Source organism: Sorex araneus, chromosome X (genome assembly GCF_027595985.1).
Source record: "Sorex araneus isolate mSorAra2 chromosome X, mSorAra2.pri, whole genome shotgun sequence".
Lineage (NCBI taxonomy): Eukaryota > Metazoa > Chordata > Mammalia > Eulipotyphla > Soricidae > Sorex > Sorex araneus.
The window spans coordinates 257,020,029-257,043,035 of NC_073313.1; positions in this window are offsets into that span (position 1 = coordinate 257,020,029).

Sequence of the window (23,007 nt, forward strand, 5' to 3'; positions counted from 1 at the left end):
TTTCCAGTTCAGTTGTCAGCCACAGTATGTCACTGCATGGCTGGCTTCTAACATGGCTACACTTAGGTTCTTACTTGGAAAGGCTATCATAAAGGTTATTCCAACACTTCCTTCACTTTAGTTTCAGCTTCATGTACCTCAGTAATTCAGACCTTCACTACTGCGCTCCCCCCCCCTCCACATTCCTAGGTAGAGAACATGGCTCCTAATTCTTCCAAATAAACATCTCTCCTCTATAGCCTTCACGTTGCTCATCGTTCCCTAATGGAAATCACCTCTGACATGAGTGGAGACCTGGGTCTTTGTTTCACACTTTCTGACTCTGTTGACTGTATATTCTAAGAATTTAAGACCTTGACCTTAGATAGACTGACTCCCCACAGGCTAACTAATGCCAAGAGTTAGACAACAATATAGAACCAATCTATAGCTGACAGCCTAATTTTTGTCTTTCTCAAATTCTCCCCGTCAACTCAATAATCTCCCTGAACTATATCTGTGACCCCAGGATCAGGCACTGGACAATATGGAACCAGCCCTACAGAGTAGAGTCAGATAAAATCACTCAAGCTATCAAATCCTAAACTTACCAACACATCCACCCAGCCTTGCTCACTACATTCTCTTACCCAGAACCAGAAAAAGGCTCTGTGTCAGGCAAAACTCCTTTCCCCTGTCTAGCTCCTGACCTATCCTGGTCCTTCCTCATATGGTCCGTAAGCCTGTCCTGTGTACCTCTCCCCTGGGATCTCATTTTTAACTTCTTTCTTCAGGACCTTCATTTCTGAGTCTTCATTCTTACCACACCTCCTGGTTCAAACAAACCCAGACTGACATGAACACACCTTCAACAAACTTTCCATGCTCATTCACATGGGTGCTTTATAACATCCCTGATTGATTAGAGAAGGCTCCATTCTGTTTATTCTTACTTTGTTACTCCAGTACCTAACACTTGAAAGATACTCTAAGAATGAAAAAAGTGTGGAATGTGAGCTGAGAATGTGACTCAATGGTAGGTACGGGTCTCAATGGTTTGAGTTACTGAGTTCTATCCCTAAAATCACAAATATTATATGTATATATAATACACACACATATATACATATATATATATATACATGCATATATATATGTTCCCCTGTTGCACGAAAAGACTAGAGGAGTGACAAAAAGAGAGATGCAGAAGCCTGCTCTGATGGTCAGGAAACACAGGAAGGAGAAAGACAGACCTGATACATAGGGAGGCCAGATACCCAGAGCTCCCCTAAGACAGAAGGGCTGCCAGGAAAGCAACAACAGAGCCATCTTTAGAACTCATGAGCTGGGGAGATCGGCCCAGTTCCCACAATCTGGCCCACTGGTGTGCCTATTAAAGGCATTGCTAAATTGTTGAGATCTGGCGACCGATCTCAACAATTGATGGAACATCATCAAACTAGAGAATCTGTGTTCCAGTAACCTGCATTCTAAATGATTCTTGACTGTCCACTTACATACATACCCAAGGTCCTCTATCTCCCCGGCTGCATGAACGTGGTAAAATTTTTTTATGAATAGGGAGGCAAGAAACCAGTCTCCATTTTGCCAAGAAAAGTGCTTACTGATCAGGACTTTACCTCTTTTTCACTCACTTCATTTATTTTCTTGGAGATATAATTGACCCGTCTTGTTCAAGATGAACAAGCTGATTGATGGAATATCCTTACCACCATGATGTGAACTCACACACCCCTATCTCATTTCAGAGCACTTTTCTTCTTCTGGTGAGAATCTTAAAAATCTCTTAGCAACTTTAAAGTATATAATACAGCCCGGTTGTCCCTAATAGGAGGCTTAATTTTAATATTTGTCTAAGGGAAGGCATCTGTTTCCCGAGCATGCCCTTAGGACGTGGCAGAGTGCTTCTGGAAATAAGTCCATTGTCACCCAAAAGACACAATCTGAATGACACCATCTGAATGAGCTTTCGTTGTTGGAATAACAACACCGCTAGCCAGCTCGCAGGGCTTAATCATAGGATGCTGCAGCTCATTCTCGCTTTCTCACTAGCCTGCGTCAGAGGAGCTAAGCATACATCCTGTGCATTGTGCTGGAAGCTCCGGCTCTGCGTGTCCAATTAAAAGTCCAGCCTTGAGCCCCCCTGACCCCATCTGTGGGAGGCAGGCGCCCCAGCTCTGAATTCTATTTCCAGCCTCGGAGATGATGATGAGCCAGGGGAGGTGACGCATTCAGATACCTCGCCTGTTGTTTCCTAATTGACAGCCCGAGAGCGTCTTGTCAAATCATCCTCCCTCCAAACCCAATTAAGTAGCTGGCCTCTCCTGGAAGGCGAGTTTTTAAAAATTCCCTTTTATCCCCTTACTCCCTTCCTAACCGTTTCCAGTTGCTAACTCCAGCCCCATAAGCAAGCATACTAATGTACTAATACGTTTGAGGTGTATGGTTTGGATTGGGTTTGGGTTTATTGGTATTCATAAAGAAAAAAAAATGGGTTTTCTTGTTCTTTGGGTTGTTGGTTTTTTTGATTTTTGGATTGTTTTTTTTTTTTTTTTTTTTTTTTTTTTTTTTTTATTTTTTTTTTTTATTGAATCACCATGTGGAGGGTTACATAGTTCTCAGGATTATGTCGGTTATACAATTCTCAAACACCCTTCCCTTCACCAGTGCCCATCTTCCATCACCAACCCCCCCAGTATACCCGCCGCCCCCTCCCACCTCCCCAGTCCCCAACCTTGTAAATGATGCTTCGCTTCATTTACGCCTTATCACGATTACATTCCATGTTTCAACACATAACTCACTACCGTTGTTGGGGTTTCCCCCAAAAAAGAAAAGCAGTCCTATTGCCAAGGAGGCATTAGTTCTCCACTGCTAAGAATATAGAGATATTAAGTCCCGCTGTTTGTTACCTAACTTTTCTTTTTCCCCCTTGCCCCGCGCCACCGAGTTCACGCCTGTTTTGTAATCGCCACGCTGCCTGACAAGGGAAAAAAAACCAAAAAGGGTGGTTATTTCCCGTCATCAGCAGGCGTGGGGCTCTGGCTTAGTTGATAGACCAGCAGAGTGTCTGCAGGCAGTTTCTGGGAACAGAGGTCCTGCGCTGGTATCGGCTCCGGCTCGAGATTCCACCAGCGTCCCACTGTTCCATGTACATAATTTCCCCCTTATATCCCATTCCCACGCCACCAGGTCTATTCGCCTAATGGACATCACACTATGTTTGACACCACGCCGCGCTTCTTCCCGAGAAAGAAGGGTATTTCTTCTCAGCCGGCGTGGGGATATAGCTTAGTTCAGTCTAGAGAGATGGCTATCACTTTGATTGCCTTCAATATTTCAGCAACAGACTATTCTTGATAGGATCTCCCACAAAAGTCCGACCTGTTAAAGAGGAACCATTACATATTGCTAATGCTAAGATGACATTAGGTCGCGCGGCCGCGCCAGCGGCCGCGCGGTTTTGGGTTTGTGTATAAAGTCCAGGGAAAGTACAACCAGAAATAACATCACTACAAACTTTTACCCTTATATGGTGCTCATAAGATGGAGAAATCTAGAGAGAGACTCGGAGTTGAGAGAGAGAGAGGTTAGAGGAATTGGGGGATGCCCGGCTCCCACTGTTTCAGCGCCGTGAGGTCTCTGGTCCCGTGCCGGAATTAGTTCAGTGGGCAGTTTAGAGTCCAAGGGCGCTTCCTTGGGCTCTTCCATCGTGCTGGCTCCGCAGCAGGTTCCAAAAGGAGGCACACGTGGGGGAGGTGGGTTTAAGTATCTATCGCGGTGGGCGGGGGTCACTGCCCCCGCCCCCTGGGGCCTCCCGCAGGCGCGCGCATCCTCATTCAGCCCGCTCAGCATTTCCATTTTGCGCTCAGGAAAACCGCGGGTCCTGCGCTCTGTTCAGAAGGAGTTGAGAGAGAGAGAGAGGTTAGAGGAATTGGGGGATGCCCGGCTCCCACTGTTTCAGCGCCGTGAGGTCTCTGGTCCCGTGCCGGAATTAGTTCAGTGGGCAGTTTAGAGTCCAAGGGCGCTTCCTTGGGCTCTTCCATCGTGCTGGCTCCGCAGCAGGTTCCAAAAGCGGATTGTTTTTTGTTTGTTTGTTTGTTTGTTTGTTTTTTACTTTTTGGGTCGCACCTGGCATTGCACAGGGGTTACTCCTGGCTCATGCACTCAGGAATTACTCCTGGCAGTGCTCAAGGGACCATATGGGATGCTGGGAATCAAACCCGGGTTGGCCGCGTGCAAAGCAAACGGCCTACCTGATGTGCTGTCACTCCAGCCCCCTCTTTATGTTTTTTAATCCATGTAAGTTTTCTTTTTGACCGGCTCCTTAGAGTTCTTGCTGTTCTCCCTGCATCTCTGATCACTGTTCCTCTCCGACTTAGCTGCTAGGAGTGTTTCCTCTGCATTTTTATACCTGTGTGTATCCCTCAATGGGTACAGATATTCTTATTTGTCTATGGAACAGATCACTGGCCATAGCTCTGAACTTCCCTAATCTCATTCCTTCCTATCTTAGATAACCATTAGCACTTTCCAGTCTTCCACCTTTTGGCCAAAAATCTGTAAAATTACATTTCATTAATTTAACTTACATTTATCTCGTTACTAATGAGCTTCAGCAACCCTCCATATGCCTAATGGCTCTTTAGATTTTCCTTCTGGTTAAATTGCCCATACTCCTTACCTAATTTTCTTTTGTGGTTGCTGTCTTGTAGGGTCTAGATAGAAATAACTTGTCAGTTTAAATATCACAATCCTTTTACCATTTTGTGGCTAAATTTGCCTATAATCTTTTATTGAACAGATATCTTTAAATTGGATGTCATTAATTTGATCAATTTTCAATCCTACATTTTGCTAAGGTTTTGTTTCTAAATATTTTCCATTACCTTTGGGCTCCAAAGATATTCTGCATTTTTAAACTAATAACCTTATAGTTTTACTATGTGTGCATATGCATATGCATATAATATGCATACATAATTTACATATACCTTTTATCTCTTTAAGTCCCACCTCCAGTTATATTATTAGTAGACACTTAGCTTTATTTTTCTCCATACAAGCCACTTTTGTCAATCTTATCTATCAAACCATATGTCATTCCCCATGATCTAAGGTACCCCTACAGGCAGATAGGTGAGGGGACCCTGGTAATGCCTCTTTGGAAAATCATAAAACTTAAGAAGAGGTTTCCTAGCCCTGATGCTGCTCAAAGGCATGAAGACCCACATCCCTTTGATAAGAAATCCTGAGCTCTTTGGAGAAGAGAAACTGAGGCAAGGAAATCCAAGGACCCATGCAGAGAAGGGTGACACCCACAAAAAAGGGGAAGCTACAGAAAAATCTATGAGATTATAGGAAGATTGTCAATAGTGCAGGGCTTTCCTGTCCTGTTGATGCTCTGATTAACTATAATATGTGCAAAACATAGAGAAGTACATCTGGAAACACTTTATAAAATCTCCTTCCGAAAGTCATTCAGGGCTCAGGGCTCCATGTTCCCCCCTTGAACACGTATCTTGGTTGCTTTTCTCTGTGTCTTCTATAACTTCTTTATGCTGACAGAAGGGCAGGTCCTGCCTATGTAAGAAAGTTGAATACAAAGATCAAATTTGGGTATTTTGTTTTGTTTTGCTTTTTTTTAAACTGGGGCTGATTTTGTTTATTTATTCATTAATTCATTTATTTATTGAGAAGCTGAGGAGTAACTCCTGACTCTACACTCAGGAATTACTCCTGGAAGTGTTCAGAGGACCATATGGAATGCCAGGGATCAAATATAGGTTGTTCATATGCAAGTATATAAGAAAAACATCCTACCCAGTGTACTATCTCTCCAACCTCCCCCCTATTTTAATTTTTTTATTTAATTAAGGAGATGTGATCGACAAAGTTATTGGTAGATGAGTCTTAGACATACAATATACTAACACCATCACTGTCAACTTCCCTCTACCAAGTTTCTAGGATTCCTTCTGCTCCGCCACTTCCACCCCTCTTGCCACGCTGATGGGCACATTTCCAGGTTCAGTGTTCATAGTTCACATTTCTCATTTTCAGTGTTGTTAAGTCTGTGTTTTGGATATATGACGATACCACTCTCCCACATCAGTTATACCCATTACCCCATTACTTCCCTTTTCATCTTCTTCCTTCCCCCTTGATTTCATTTCTTCTCTGCTCTTCTCCTCCCTATATTCTGGGTCAGGGGTGATGTAGGCATCCCACCATCACTACATTACATTAATTTTTGCAATTATTCTATATACCACACAAAAAGTGAGGTCATCCTGTGTGCGTCATTCTTTTGACTTACTTGGCTCAACACAATGCCTTCCAGTTACATTCCACATTTGCATCCACATGGAAGTGCATGGTTTTATCATTCCTTGCAATTGCATAGTATTCCATTCACAATCCATTTACCTACTACTGGACACCTAGGTTGATTCCATATCTTAGCTATTATACTAAGTGCTGTAATGAAGAATAGAGTACATATTGAATGAAAGTTTTTTATCTTGAGGGTAGATATCCAAAAGTGGAATTGCTGAGTCATATGGCAACTCAATTCCAAGTTTACTGAGAACTCTCCATACCGTTTTCTGGAGGGGTTGAACCAGACAACTTTCCCACCAGTAGTGAGATAGACAGTAGAGAGGTTCATTTTTTTGTTTTTTCACCACATCTCTGCCAACACGGATGGTTCCTACTATTTTTGTCATTCTCACTGGTGTGAAAAGGGGATCAAGAAATCCATCCTGTCAGAGACAGTACATCAGGTAGGGCATTTGCCTTGCATGCAGCCAACCTGGGTCCAATCTCCAGCATCCCATATGGTCCCCAAGCACCACCAGGAATAATTCCTGAGTGCAGAGCCCCTGAACATTGCTGAGTGTGACGCACCCACCTGCCCAAAAAAGGCAAAGAAAAAAAATGAAAAATCATTTTAAATAGTTTTCTGAAACACTAAATATTTAGAAATCAACTTAGCAAAAGACATGGGAGATCTATGTCATAAATACCTTCAATCACTTAAGAAAGAGATAGAAGACCTTAGGAAAAGGAAAAATATTCCATCACATGGATTGCCCATGAGTGAGATCCCTGTCTCTGTACCTGTCACTGTGCTTCTCCCAAACTGTCCCCATCAATTCCTGTTGTCCTGTCCTAGTTTTCCTAATCTTTGGCCAATGTCACGAGGCACATGGGTGAGACTTCTGTGTTCAAGATCTGTCCCTGCCAGAACATGCCATCTGATGCTGGAGTCTATGGTATATGAAGAGAGCAAAAAGGGCTTTGAGCTTCTTTGTCATTTGCTGCCATCTCCCATTCCCAGTCATACCATTATCCTAATTTTAATTGACTACCTGTTCAATGGGCAAGATATGGGCAAGATATAATGTGACAGACTATATTCACCTGGTGCTCTAGCTTTCACTCCTGCTGCATCCCTGTCTATAAATAACAATTATCTTAATCTCAGCCTCATAACACTTTTACATGGCCCACGAGATCTATTGTAGTATGACAATAGAAACTCACTAAAAAGATCTTTGTCTTTTTTTTCTGGTCTTAAACATAATATAAACGTAATTTACTAGGTATAATATTTTACACAGTTTGGGGGGATATAATTTTACTAGTTATGGAAATTCCATAATTTTCCACAATTCCAGGTATGAAATACTTTTTCTTTAATCACAAATTTAGTACGCCCTAAAATGCTTTCAGTGAATGAGTTGAAATAATTATGAGTTTTTCTCTTAATATAGGCAATTTAAATGTTCAGTTTTCTTTTGTATTGGATCATCCTTTCTTTCTTGGAGAAATATCTACTTGATTGTGATGTCTTTAAAACTAATTTTAGATTGGCTTAGGACATATTTCATTCAGAAATAAGTATATTTTATAAATTTTCTCTTTTTGAATCAATATTATGGTAGTTTCATAGCATAGGCTGGATTATAAAAAATAGGCTCATAAAATAGGCTCTTGTCTTAGTATTTTTGTAAGCTATGGATATAGTTCTCCCTATGGAGATGCTATGGAGATTTATATGCCTGGATTTGGAGGAGGGGAGAATTATGGGTGAAGGATGGGAAAAGTCATTTAATTCACTAATTTCATATAACAATTTCTCATTTAATGTTTTTCTAGAAATTTGTCTAGTCTATTTAGTTTTCCAATTGAATTAAATAAATATATCATAACAATATTTTATTATTTTAAAAATATTTGTGGTATCTGTAGTTCTCCTTAGGCTTGGCATTACATCTTTCATCTGTTTTCACTCTTTCTTAATAAAGGTCTTTATTGAACTGACATTTATAAGGAACCAGATTTAAGTTTGTTAAACTTCTTTGTTTTCTACATAATTTAAAAAATATTCTTTATTTAAGTAACTATTGATTGATATATGACTTCCTTTCCTTGCTTCCAGTTTTTTATTCTATTGCATTTTTCAAGTGTCTTAATGCTTAGCTTGTTTTTAACGTTCTCATGTTTCACAATAAATGTATTTAAAGCTATACATTTCCTTCTAAGTAACTCATAGATATACTTGACAGTTTGACATTAATGCTTTCATTATAATTTGCCTAGTTATTTTTTCATTTCCTTTAGGACTTTGTTTGACTCCATGGTCTTATTTAGGACTAAGATATTCTATTTCCTTGCTTATGATACTTCTTTTTAGCTCTCCAAAATCCCCTACTAATCTCTCATTTTATTGTATTGTTATTGGGCAATATGATTTTATCAAAAATGCCATTTGTAGCTACTGGAGTTATCCTTCCCCAGCCACAATATCTAAGAGATGGGTAAAAATCATCGAATAAAAAAAAAAAAACACCTTTCAACCAAGTTTCCATGGAGAACTAACTGTGTCAAAATTGAACAGAAATTGTGGGTAATTCAAGGGTTGGAGAGAAATCCTAAAGAGTTGTTGCCTGCCTGCCTTTCTTTCTTCTTTTCTCTTTTTTTCTACCTTTCCTTCCTTCTTTCCTTTCTTTCTTTTTAAATCTTTCTCTCTCTCTGTTTCTCGGTTTTCTCTCTCTTTTTTCTATCCTTCTAGCTTTCTTTATTTCTTTCTTTCTATCTTTCTTTCTTTCTTTCTTTCTTTCTTTCTTTCTTTCTTTCTTTCTTTCTTTCTTTCTTTCTTTCTTTCTTTCTTTCTTTCTTTCTTTCCAGTAGAGAATCAGACCTAGGGCCTCACACATGCAAGGCACATCCTACACCTTGGATTTTCAATCAAAGGACTTATACAATTTATGCAATATCATAATCAGAGACCTCTTGAAAAAGTGACAGAGGTTAGCCTTTGATACAAATGGGATATTTGGGAGGTTTAGAATGCATTTAGATTTTCAAACAAAAGTCAACCAAAAAAATAACATGAGAAAAAGGAGAAATGTTTCATGGAAGTTTAAAAGTGAGGCATATGCCTACAAAAGAAAGCAACTGAGGCTGAAGAACTCTGGCACTAAGTATCTTATACAAGGAACAGGTGCAAACAGAGCAGAAAAAAAGTGGAAGTGGTGAAAATAAGTTTGTGTAGGCTTGACGGTATCAGAAAATTATGGGCCTTGAAAATCCTCAGAGAATATTAGTTCTGAGAGAGCAAACACTAGAGGATCATCGAAGGTGTTTGAACAGGAGAATAACATAATAAAATTGTTTCACTGATACCTTTCCCATACGGTGAGAAATCTGTATATGCACTCCGTATGGTGTGGATCCAGTTAATAGGCAGTAAGAAAGCCAGGCTCATGGAGTAGAAGGTGCATTGCTGTTAGAACACAGACTAAAATCCCCCAAGAGGTATTTAGGTTCATTTCCCCCTTCTTTTCTCTGTGCTAATGTCTTTGCAATCACTGATGCTCAGACATATAAGTATGAGTGGTGCTCACACCTATGGCTGTAGAGCTCTCCAGAAATTAAGCACTTTCACTGTGGTTCTCAAGTGTATTGCTTATAGTACTCACTAGGGGTTGCACTCCAGAGCACAGTGCTCACACATCTCTGACTGTGGTGCTCACACATGCCGGCAGCCGTGGAGCAGGAGTAGCACACTCTACTGAGGCGTCAGGATCCCAGACAGCAATGCTGCCAGGACCACACTCAGAACATGAGGAAGGTACCAGGGGCTGAACTCGGACTCTTCTGCCGAGCATTCACGAGGCCCCCATTATGACCTTTTATAAGAGACAAGTAATAGGCAGCACTTTAGCTTCAGAGACTGAAAATCACAGTGGCACCTTAAAAAAAAAAAAAGGCTTTTTGGAATATTCTTAGTAATGGAGTGATCCCCCATCTACCTTCAGCCTATTCCTTACTTCAGCGAATTTAAGAATAATGATTCCCAGCAGAAATGTAGGAATGATGGCCCATTAAGTGAAACTAGGGAGCATAAACATCCCTGCAGTTCTCAAATGTGAATCCAGCCAGCCTAAATCTTCAATTCTATCCTTCCTCATCCTAGTTCGCCTGCCTCTACATGAATACTTTTATTTATTTATACAGTGCTATATGAACAACTCCAAAAAGACATAGAAGATTGAATGCATCATGCTCTAAACTGTTTTTTTTAACCAATCAGGACCTCCTAAATCAGAAGGCGATCTAAGACTTCAGCTTATTACCCTGCCCAAATGTTCTAAAGTCAGGGGCCTTCTTGCCTTCTGGGAACCCTCTTGGACTTGCATTTCCCCAATTCCTCATAGGTTCCCAGAAACTCCATCTCCAGCAGGCAATTTTACTTAATTACAGATATTTGTCTACAAGCTTTAAGTAAGCTTTTCTAATTGCAACAGTTTCACATCACTTTTGTTCATGTTGATAAGTTATTTAAACACCATGAATAATTCAAAATCAGGTTTTGAATTGTTAATCAGAATAACGAGAGTACCAGTTCAACACTCCACCAGTTTGACTTGCAGTAAGGTTTGGAAAAGGCTCTGAGACAATTTTCCTTAAATAATTTGAGGCTCTGCTCTCAACTCAAAACAAGAAATATCCAGAATATAAGGTTTGGGGGCCAGAGAGATAGTACAGCAGGAAAGGTATCGCCTTGCATGCGGCCAACCAGGGTTTGATCACCCGCCATCCTATATGGTCCCCTGAGTATCACCAAGAGTAATCCCTGAGTAATTGGATCAAGCAGATTCCTCTTTCTAACTGAAGACACAACAGTCTGCAACTACACCTGACACTCTCCAACAATGAAACAACCCAGGTCCTCAACTGAATGAACTTCATTAAGCTGCCACTTCACCAAATCCTTCCATCTTTATAGCTCCTGTACCACACTCAAAATTTCATCTCAAAATTTCAAATTTTTGAGGCTGCATCTCAAAATTTCATAGTACTGTCAGACTAGTGGGATCACAACAAGTCTGAGAGAAAAGTTATGTAGAAGTCCACCAGTCTAATGAGCAAACACAATAACACAAAAGGCTCAACTATCAGCAACCAGTCCAGGAAATTCTCAGATGATGATTTCAGTAGCACCATTGTGAAATCTAACAATGATCACAAATGGACATTTATTAGTTTAATTTTTGATCATTTCATTTGCCTTTGTGTTATAACAAACCGGTAGAGAGCCTGGCAAGCTACCCGTTCATATAGGATATGCCAAAAACAGTAACAATAAGTCTCTCAATGAGAGACGTTACTGGTGCCCACTTGAACAAATCAATGAGCAACGGGATGACAGTGACAGTGACAGTTATAACAAACAATATGAAGTAAATTTTTGTGCCTGGTGGTGGGTGGAAAACTGGGGACATTGGTGTAGTGAATGGCACAATGGTGGTGGGATTGGTGTTGGAACACTGAGTATCAGAAACACTCAATGTGAAATTGTATGAACAACTTTACAAATCGTGGGGTTATAATATTTTTTTAATGTTTATTAAACAAAATTACATTCCACCCCTCCTGGATGGCCCTAGTAATTATCTTCTCTCCATCTTTCTTCTCATCTTATTTTCTACATCTTCTGATAATCTCTTATCACATTCGATCACCATTTTTGCTCCCTTTCTTAGCTGTCAATAACACTGGGGACTGATAAAGTTCTATTCTCTAACTGGTGCACGGTTACTCTATTTATTGTACCCCAGAGTATTTGTAATTCCTGACCAGTTTATTACAAAGCATGTAGAAATCACTGGACATACCATGCTTTTTTGGTTTGGAAAATTTAATGAAAGAAGAGATAAATTAAATGTAATAATAGGAAAATACCAGAAACACTGAGCCTAAAAAGAATACCATGTTCAGGGCTGGAGCAATAGTACAGCAGGCAGGGCATTTGCCTTGCACGTGACTGACCCGGGCTCGATTCCCAGCATCCCATATGGTCCTCTGAACACTGCCAGGGGTGATTCCTGAGTGCAGAGCCAGGAGTAACCCCTGTGCATTGCCAGGTGTGACCCAAAAAGAAAAAAAAAGGAATACCATGTTCATAAATCCTTTAGATGCCCAGTCCATATCATTTCTTGCTATTTTAATTACTGGTTTAATGACTAGGTCTTTTTTATAGCATGTGTAATGCTTACTTTGCATAAAACAGACTCCGTCTTGCCTCTCACTGCTAAATTGAGAATTCTTGGTGAGTTGCAAAGTGTAATCCGGGCCAGCAACTCATGGTTGGTGACTATGAAAAAACAAAAATCCAGGAGGTCTTTAGTCCCTCACAGATTAGGTTCCATTTACATAAGATCCCACCCGCACCACTATGTCTGAAGACCCTTTCTAACTAACTATAAAAAGACAAATTTTAGAACCCATCCAAAATGTTTCAAAATAAGCGAACAAGTTCATATCACTTCCCTGCTGGACTGTTTAGTTTTTATTTCCTCATTCTCAATACCAGGAACGTACCTCAGTGGGTAGAGTGCATGTGTTTGTTATTATGTAAGGCCCTGGCAAAACACACACGTATGCACACGTGCACAATCTCTCTCTCTTTTTCTGCCTTACTCTCCTCTCTCGTCCTTGGTAAATCATACCTTGCACAGCCTCTCAGGAGAGACCCCAGATCATGATCTCTCTACTTGAATTAGTGCTTTTTATTACAGCATGATTATTTCTCGGTTGATTTACCTAACCTCCATGAAGGTAAAAATGAAAATTTCTTAAATTACTTGAGAACCAATATTATATTGAATATGTTTCCTAATGCTATGAATCTCTATTGACAGTACTTGCCCACAACTGTATAAGATTATGGGTGGTTGTGTTGTTTGTCTTCTGGTCCAACAGAGACCGGGTGCAAGATAAACTCATTAACAATTAATCAAATCAAAAAAGCCACTGCAGACTTTTTTATATTTGTACACAGAAGAGATCTATTCCCTATTCACACCTAATTGATAAACTACCCTCTACCAATAATTCAAATTCAGAGATTTGTAATAATCTAGACTTGAAATAGAGCATTAAGGAATTGATTTTTCTGCTTTCATTTTGCAAGTTTGTTTTTTTTTCTTTTTTTCTTTTTTTTTTTTACAAATAGAAGAAACTTATAAATTTAGTTTGGTGTTGAAACAGTAATGAATTTTTTAAGAAACCTAAAATTATCATAATTTACCATGTCACCAAGCACTATTTGTCACTTCAATTTACCCTGAGAGGGACCTAATAGTTGGCCTGAAGTGGAATGAGGTAGCTGAAGGGTGCCTGACATTTGATTTGCTTCCATTAATTTGTAGGACTAGAGAAATAAAAAATTTAACAGCCACAAATTACTCTGGTGACATTCTATCTGTTTTAAACATTTTTAGCAGATTGGCAGTGAGTAGACTGTCCTATTTCAGTACATGCAATCTGAAACACCTCATTTGCCCTAGAACGAAAGACAGCCATCAGTGAAAAGGTTATTTTTTGAAAGCTGAAAAGCAACTGATCCACATCATTGCTGATGGGAGAATGTGCCTTAATGACCCATATTTTCACTCTACTGGGTGAAAGAGAATCTATGCAATATCTAATCCAGAGGTCCCTGAAAGACCCTGACTCATGAAGCAGAAAGGGGGAGACACTTCCAGCAGAAAGTAAGAAAGACAGGTGCTCTTATAATGCTTTCAATGAAGAAACATGTTTCAGCCAGAGATTCATTGCTCTCTAAACACTAATGGATGTCCCCATTAATATGCAATTTTCAAAATCATTAATATGATTTCATACAGATACCAAAAATGTCCACGTCAGGTTTTCAATTCAAGCCATTAGGAAGAATAATCTAGCAAAATAGTGAGACGGGTGTAAGATTTCATTACAGATACCAAAAATGTCCATGTCAAGTTTTCAATTCAAGCCATTAAGAAGAATAATCTAGCAAAATAGTGAAACAAGTGTAAATGGCAATTAATGTCCATTCATAGAAAACTGAGATGAATTTACAAGCAGTTACAAAAGCTGGTCCATGTCTTACTAAACAATAAATAAATTGTAACCATAAAGATGATCTAGTTCATGGGTAGGGATATTGTTTCACCCCCCAAAGCACACATCATTTGCATTGTCTTTTTATTTTCCTACACACGAGTTTCTACCTTTTCAATGTTGTAGAATTGCCTAACCCATAGTAAATAAAAAGGCAAACAAAGATAAAATATTATGAAAAGTTAGATAATCCCCAGATGTGTTGGCCTAGCAGAAACAGACTCTATCCCACTGGGAGAAAAAAAAAAAGATCAGTAACATTGTCTAACCTCGACTGCCATAGAAAGAAACCATGAACTCAGTGATATAAATTACAGGGATTTATTGGTACAGTTGAGAGGGCCTGGGAATCCGATATAAGGATGCCTGCAACATAGTTTTCCTTATAGGCAGCTGTCTTCTCCCTGTGCTATTCCACATCCCCACAGGAACAATCTGTGTGAGAGTCTGGTATTTCATCTTATAAGGATATTGCCCTCATCAGGAGCAACCCGGTCTCATGACTTCATCTAACTCTAATTACCCTTCTCAAGGACTTCTCTTCAAAGGCCAGCACCTCGGGAGTTAAGACTTCAATGTCAGAATGAGTGGAGCGGGGAAGGGTGGGGGGGAGGAGGTCTGTTCATAACATAAATAGACAAAACATAGCCTTTTGTCTATTTCCATGCTTCAGTTAGCTTTCCTTTAACAAAATGTTTTTAATTTTTTTTATTGAATCACTGTGAGATATAGCTACAAAGTTGTTCACGATTGAGTTTCAGTCATACAATGTTCTAAAACCCATCCCTTCACCAGTGCACATTTTCTGTCACCAATGTCCCCAGTTTCCCTCCAGGCCACCTCTCCCCACCCCGACTCCACAGAATACTTCAATGCACTTCTACTCTCTCTCTCTCTCTCTCTCTCTCTCTCTCTCTCTCTCTCTCTCTCTCTCTCTCAGTTTCCTCTTAGGCACTGAGGTTGCAATACTGTTACTGAAAGGATATCATGCATATCATACTTTACCTCCTTTCAGCGCTCAGTTCTTGTCCAGAGTGATCATTTCCAACTGTCACTGTCCTAGTGGTCCTTTCTCCATCCTATGTGTTAGCTTTCTTATCAACACAAACCTTCAGCCAGATAAATGGAAGATGGTCTCTGCTTCACCTAAAATGCGATGGCAATGAAGACACTTACAGCATTGTAGAGGGGTTTCTTTAGTGAAAGACGTGTGGAACACAGGCGAAAGAATTAATGGGATAATCAAGATCAGAGAAGGCAAGTTAGTCAGAAAGGAAAAACTGGAGTTCTCAGTTCCTGTTCAGCGAAGCTCTCCTAGAGTCCCATGGTCCTTCATATGAATGACTCAAGAAACACAGTGTTTATAGCAAATGGGAGGGCCCCATCTCATGTATGACTATGTACAGCAGGTCCTTCCTAAACATTGTCTAAAATGCACACAGTCATCCTCCTGTTTTGCTATCCCTTTATGCAGGAAAATAATTTGGTTGTGAAATCAAATTGATTGCTTGCTTTAAGTCACAGCTAGCAAATGTCAAAACTGAGCTTTAGTCTACTAGTGTCTAGTTCAGCTGCGTTTGACCCTGTCTGCAACATGATGTTTCATTCTTATCTGCAAAAGCTCCATTTTTGGTGAGGCACCACTTATTTCTCTTTTTCTCTTCCTGAAAATCTCAGATATGGAGAAATAGCATACTCGCCTATGCAAACATAGAACATCACTATTTTGGATCATTGTACAGGTTAATTTGAGGATCTTAGAATGCTATTACTATTAATCAATAAGAGAAAATGTGTTAGCATTCCAAAATTTTAAATGTCACCTACACAATTATACCACACAGACACACAGAAACCTTGTACTTTCAGAGAGTTTGGGAAAACTGCAGTGACATCCAACATGAACCAGGTCCCTGGCTCCATTATTTTAGGAGGGAAGACAAGGAGAAGAACAGGATCTCTGCCAGGGGAGATTAAGAATCCCGAGCGGGGAGGGAGATGCACGCTGAAAGTAGACTAGAGACTAAACATGATGGCCACTCAATACCCCTATTGCAAATCACAACATCCAAAAGGAGAGAAAGAGAACAAATTGGAATGCTCTGCCACAGAGGCAGAATGGGGTGGGGGGGATAGGAGAGGGGGGTGGGAGAGATACTGGGTTCATAAGTGGTGGAGAATGAACACTGGTGGAGGGATGGGCTCTCGAACATTGCATGAGAGAAAAACAAGCACGAAGATGTGTGAATCTGTAACTGTACCCTGACTGTGACTCACTAATTAAAAAATAAATAAATTATTTAAAAAAAGAATTCTGCTCTAAAAAAGTTTTCTGTGGTGTCCATAGTACATTCAAGAAGATATGTTAGTAATCAAAGGAAGACAATTAAATTTGTGAGTCATCAGCATAAAGAAATTATTAATGTAAACAAAGTCAGACTAATACTTATCTGCGAAAATAATCTCTACATAACAACCAAGCCAGATACTGTGAATCGGCAATTCAAGTTATTAAAATATTGAAATCATTCCCTAATAGTTGGTTAGTGGTGGCTTCCTCGAGTCTCCCAAAATACTCTCCCTCCTCCCACCTGCCGCACCTCTGGGTATGCCCATCACCTTACTTTGAAAGTTTTTGCTATTTCAGACAGTGACAAATTAGATTGGTCTCTATTTGTGCCAAGCCAGGCCACCTTGAATATTTTATTTTATTTATTTTATTTTTTTAATTGAATCACCATGAGAACAGTTACAAAGCTTTCAGATTTAAGTCTCAGTCATACAATGATCAAACACCCATCCCTTCACCAGTGCACATGTTTCACCACCAAAAACCCCAGTATACCCCATCCTACACCCCCTATCTAGAATATTTTAAATATTAATCCTGGTTCACAAATATTTCTTGAGCTCTTGGCATATGCTAGCTTCTCTAGATAGAAATAGGGTATAGATAATACTGAGGAAGGACAACCATCTAAGTAATCAGCAAAGGCCAAAACTAGACAATTGGCTAAGAAAATAATCAACTCAATACCTTAAAGTTTTTTAACAATGAAAAACACTACTTTCATTTTGGACTGGAGAGATAGCACAGCGGGTAGGTGTTTGCCTTGCACGAGGCTGACTCGGGCTCGATTCCTCTGACCCACTCGGAGAGCCTGGCAAGCTACCGAGAGTATCCCGCCCACATGGCAGAGCCTGGCAAGCTACCCGTGGCGTATTCGATATGCCAAAAACAGTAACAAGAATGTAACAAAAACAGTAACACAATGGAGACATTACTGGTGCCCACTCGAGCAAATCAATGAACAACGGGATGACAGTGCCACAGTGCTACAGTGCTACTTTTATTTCACTTGATTTTTTCTCAGTTATTTAAAGTATCTGTTAAATACAGTACTCTAATTGGGCTAAATAAAAGCATAGCATGTGTATTTATGTGTTTTTTATCAAAAGAGATCAAATCAGTGTGGTGTACAAACAAGAAGTTATGAACACTCCTTTTAATACAATTATTGACTGCTAAATCTTTTTAATGTGACAGTACAGTGATTAAAAAAAAACACTGTGAAGAATCTTTAAGCTGCCTTAAATGTCACCAATTGCACCCTTTCAATGAGCAATGCAAAACAAGATCTAACTTTATTTCCACAAAGGAAATAACTTTTGATCATTCCATTAGCTATTTAATGCCAACAAGCATTATAAAATAAATTATTGTGGGCCCTGCTGTGGGGGCATGCTTATGGGGTGCTTCGGAAAAATAGAGACAGTGGTAGAGGGAAGCCAACAGTGGTGGTGGGATTGGTGTTGGAAATATTAAAGTTAGAGAAATCTTATGTCATGCCAGACGTATGCTGGAACCTTAGAATGAATCAAAATGTCAATACATGCTATAAACATGCATGTGGTAATGAAGCATGGACTTACCCCTATGTCACACAAGGCAAAATTAAGCAAAAATAAATACATTTAATAACTTATTCTTACCACATGGTCTTTGAGCATTGACTTGATTACTTTTAAGTTAAATTAGGGCACCAGAATGGCCTGGGTGAAAATTATCATTGGGTTGAGACTTCCAGGGTGATCTTGGAAGGGAAGCAGGTCAATGTCCTACCCTACCAAAGCCCTGGCAGCTGCATTCACATCCCAACAGCTACCACCATGGGTTAATTAATGCTGCCCCTCGTTTGTGGAATATAGAATAACATAATGTGAGACTGACACCCAAGGACAGTAGACACAAGGGCCAGGAATATTGCTCCACAGTTGGAAGCCTGTCTCATGAGCTGGGGGAGAAGGCAGCTGGGATAGAGAAGGGAATCACTAAGTCAATGATAGTTGAAGGGATCATTGGGGATGGGAGATGTGTGCTAAAAGCAGATAAAGGACCAAACGTGATAGACTCTCAGTATCTGTATTGCAAATCATCATACTCAAAAGGAGAGAGAGAGTATGGGGGAAATTGTCTCCATAGAGGCAGGGGGAGGGTTGGAAACTGGGCGGGGGGTATATTTGGGATATTGGTGATAGAGAATGTGCACTGGTGGAGGGATGGGTGTTTCAGCGTTGTATGACTGAAACTCAAACATGAAATTTTTGTAGCTGTATCTCACGATGATTCAATAATAAAAAATAATAATTAATGTAATAATAAAAAATAACAATTAAATCATCTGGATTTTCTAGATACGGCTATGATATCTCAAAATAGTAGAATACCAACATTGCAGTAGGACCCCAAAGGATTGGATGGGAATGTAAGATAGAAGCCAACTAATATTGACTAACAAAAACATTATCACAAAAGGTTCATCTTGCAACAAAAGTTAAGTAAACCCTCAGCCAAGGACATAATGCTCCAATAGCGAGATATAATGGTGCCTGTAATAAATCATCATGAACAAGTTTGTAAACAGCAGTGTTCAAATAAGGTGGAGAAAAAAGAAAAAAGATATCATTGGTTTCTGCAGATGTTTCTTTGACTGTATCTTACAAATAACCCAGAAAACACACCTTGTGAAATATCACTGCATCACTGTCATCCCATTGCTCATCAATTTGCTTGAGCGGGCACCAGTAACATCTCCATTGTTTTTACTGTTTTTTGTCATATCGAATACGCCACAGGTAGCTTGCTGGGCTGGAGCGATAGCACAGCAGCAGGGCGTTTGCCTTGCATGAGGCCGACCCAGTTTCGATTTGTCTGCCCCTCTCGAAGAGCCTGGCAAGCTACGAGAGTATCTCATGCACTTGTGAAATATATGACTGAAATATCAGAAACGTGGTGGTGTAAGCCGACTGAGGCTTTTAACTCTGTTCCTCAGAGGAGTCACGCAGAACTTGGGCTGGCTGCTTCTCTTCTATTACTTAATACTTACTTCTAATACTCAAACCAGCCAAACCAGCCAGTTTGGCTGGTTTAAGTATTTGGAAAGAACATACACCAGTCTGTCAGCACATATAGATAGAATTGATTAATTACCCTATATAGCTGCTATTTTAAAATCTATGTGGCATCTACTATGCATTTGGCAGATATGGTTTGTGAAAAATCCTATAAGTAGATGCTGTGATTCCTGTTTAATGGCTAAGGAAACTGGGACAAAAATGACATAACTTGTGTAAAGTCTCCAAGCAAATATTGGTGAACAGGATTCATACTAAGGTAATCTCTCTCCTGAATCCAAGCCAATAAGAAAAAGATCTTGTCAATATGAAATAAATGAATAAAAAATTAATATTGAAATATATATGTGAAATAAATGTGTTATGCAGCTGCCAAGCAGGCAGGGGGTTAGGAGGGAAGCTGGGAACGTTGGTGAAGGAAAGGCCGTGCTGGTGGTGGGATTGGTGTCAGAACATTGCATGCCTGAAACAATTCTATTACGCACAACGTTGTAAATTATGTTGTCACTGTCACTGTCACTGTCATCCCGTTGCTCAATGATTTGCTTGAGTGGGCACCAGTCATGTCTCCATGTGAGACTTGTTGTTACTGTTTTTGGCATATCAAATACACCACGGGTAGCTTGCCAGGCTCTGCCGTGCGGGCGAGATACTCTCCGTAGCTTGCCGGGCTCTGCGAGAGGGACGGAGGAATCAAACACGGGTCAGCCGTCTGCAAGGCGAATGCCCTACTGTATCACCATGGATAATTATCCATAATATCAACTTTTTGCATTTTTATATTGTGATAAACAAAGATATAACTTTTGAAAAAATATTTTATCGATTTATTATTGATTTACAACTTTGTGGATTTGCAAGAGGTTAGCTCTATTCATCTCTCTGTGTGCATAGACATAGCACCTGCACAATAAACTCTTTTTGGATAACTCTTTCATGTGTAGGAGTGAAAAGAAACATGGTAAGGGAACAATAACTTCCAAAGAACTGGAGATATTTCCCTATGGAACTGAACTTCAAAGGAGGAGGGTGACTGGAAGAACCCTTTGGGACACTGATGGTGGGAAGCTGGCACGCTGATGATGGATGTAGTATTGAAATGAATATCTGCATGAAAACTTTAATTAACAGTATTGTAAACCCTAGTACCACAATAAAAAAAATGTTGTTTTTTTTTTTAAAAAAAAGGAGAGAAGAGAATGATCTGGTGTAATTGTAACTTTAATTTCTTGTGATACCTCAAGGACTACTCAAGGTTTTGGTACAACAAGACTGAACATGAGTGAAACAAGATGGGTTTTTGTTGAAAGAAATTTACTTAGAAAGACCCAAGGGGAAAGAAAGAAAGGGCTATTCTCAGAAGGGAAGAAGAGCTTCTCCTGGGTGGAAAAATGCAGAAGGAGAGAAATGCATGTTCAAGAGGAGACTTGAGCTTGATACGTGAGTTTAAGTCAAGGCTGAACATAGAAATCAGTTTTATTTGTTTATTGTTCTTCTCTCAAACCAAAGCCCAGGGCTCACATAACACCTTGGAGAGGACTCGCTCTGGGAGGGGAGTGTGTGGGCCCAGGGAGACAAGTTAACAAATGGAGTTAGTCTCCATCTGCAACGTCTAGACAAGTTTTGTTGGGAAATATGAGAGAGAAGAGAGTCCCCAAAGTGGAAGCAAACCATACCCTAAAGGAAGGCTGGAAAACTGCAGTATATTATATAATAGAGGAGAGACTATGCATTCCGTGTTGGGATGCAGGCTGCTCCAGGATGCAGTGCCCAGAGCTGTTTTGGAAGCTGTTGTTACAGGGTGATGGGGCGAGGGGCAGGAGAATCTCCCAGTGGTGCTGAGAGGTTGAAAGACCCTCCCAGTGAGTCCCGGCCAACTTAGCAATCCAGTGCTGTCTGCCGGAGAATATAGGTTGCTACAGCCCTGCTGTACCAGCGATTTTCCAGGGCATCCCAGTGGTTGGTGCTTCTAGGGCCCCACCCAGATGCTTAAGGACTGTGGATCAAACGGATGCCAGCTACGGGCAAAGCATGACCCTTAAACTTGGTACCACCTCTTCCTTCCTGGGGGTGATTTTCCTTGTCCAAGTTGTCTCAACTTGAGCTGAGGGTCGTGGGTAGGGTATAATCCAGGAGAAGGATGTTCAGTCTTGAGGGTCTCTTTGTGACCCCCCCCCACCCAGTCTCATCAGGTCTCATTCCCAGTGCTCCGAGATCTCAAGTCAGGGTTCTGAGCTGGCAGTGGGGTATTGTTTTCAGCATTTCCCTTGTCTCTTCCAATGTTCCTTATTGTTTTGTGGGGTTTTTTTTTCATCTCTCCGGGAAATATACTGCCACAGGACTGCTACCAGACAGTCTGCCCCAGGCTGAGAACTCCGGGACCATTTGCAAGTGAGTTTGAGTAACTGGTGAACAAACAGGTTTCTGTATTTAGGCCACTGCATATTGACTTTAAATTGTTTGTTTAGACAATATATTAAGTTCAGGGAGTCTGTCAAAGGTTTTGGTCACCAAACCAGCAAAAGTTAGTCAAACAGGTTTTCAGAGGGGAGTCTGTTGATTCATCTAAGGAAACAGTCGCAAGCTCTGGAGAATAGTTTATTCACAGCTCAGATCATGTGACTTGGAGCCCGTATTTCTCTTTACAGTGCTCTGGCTTTCCTGGTCATTTAAACCACTCACCAGAATTGAATCCCGTTGTCTTTGACTGACCGGGAGTCAGGTGACCTGCTAGGTGGAAGCTTTTGGTGAACTGAGTTTTGTATTTGCTACAGGAAATCACAAGTATCTCAGCTTCTCAAGGCTTGGGAAGCACTTCCTCAGTTCCAGCCCTCATTACAGATTTATTTATTTATTTATTTATTTATTTTTGCTTTTTGGGTCACACCTGGCGATGCACAGGGGTTACTCCTGGCTCTGCACTCAGGAACCACCCCTGGCCGTGCTCAGGGGACCATATGGGATGCTGGGATTTGAACCCGGGTCGGCCGCGTGCAAGGCAAACGCCCTACCCGCTGTGCTATTGCTCCAGCCCCCCTCATTACAGATTTAATATGGCGATCTGGAATCAAGAACATCATAGCTTTGAGATTAGAATTAGACTTGGTCACATCTGGTGAAGTATGTCCCTCAAAA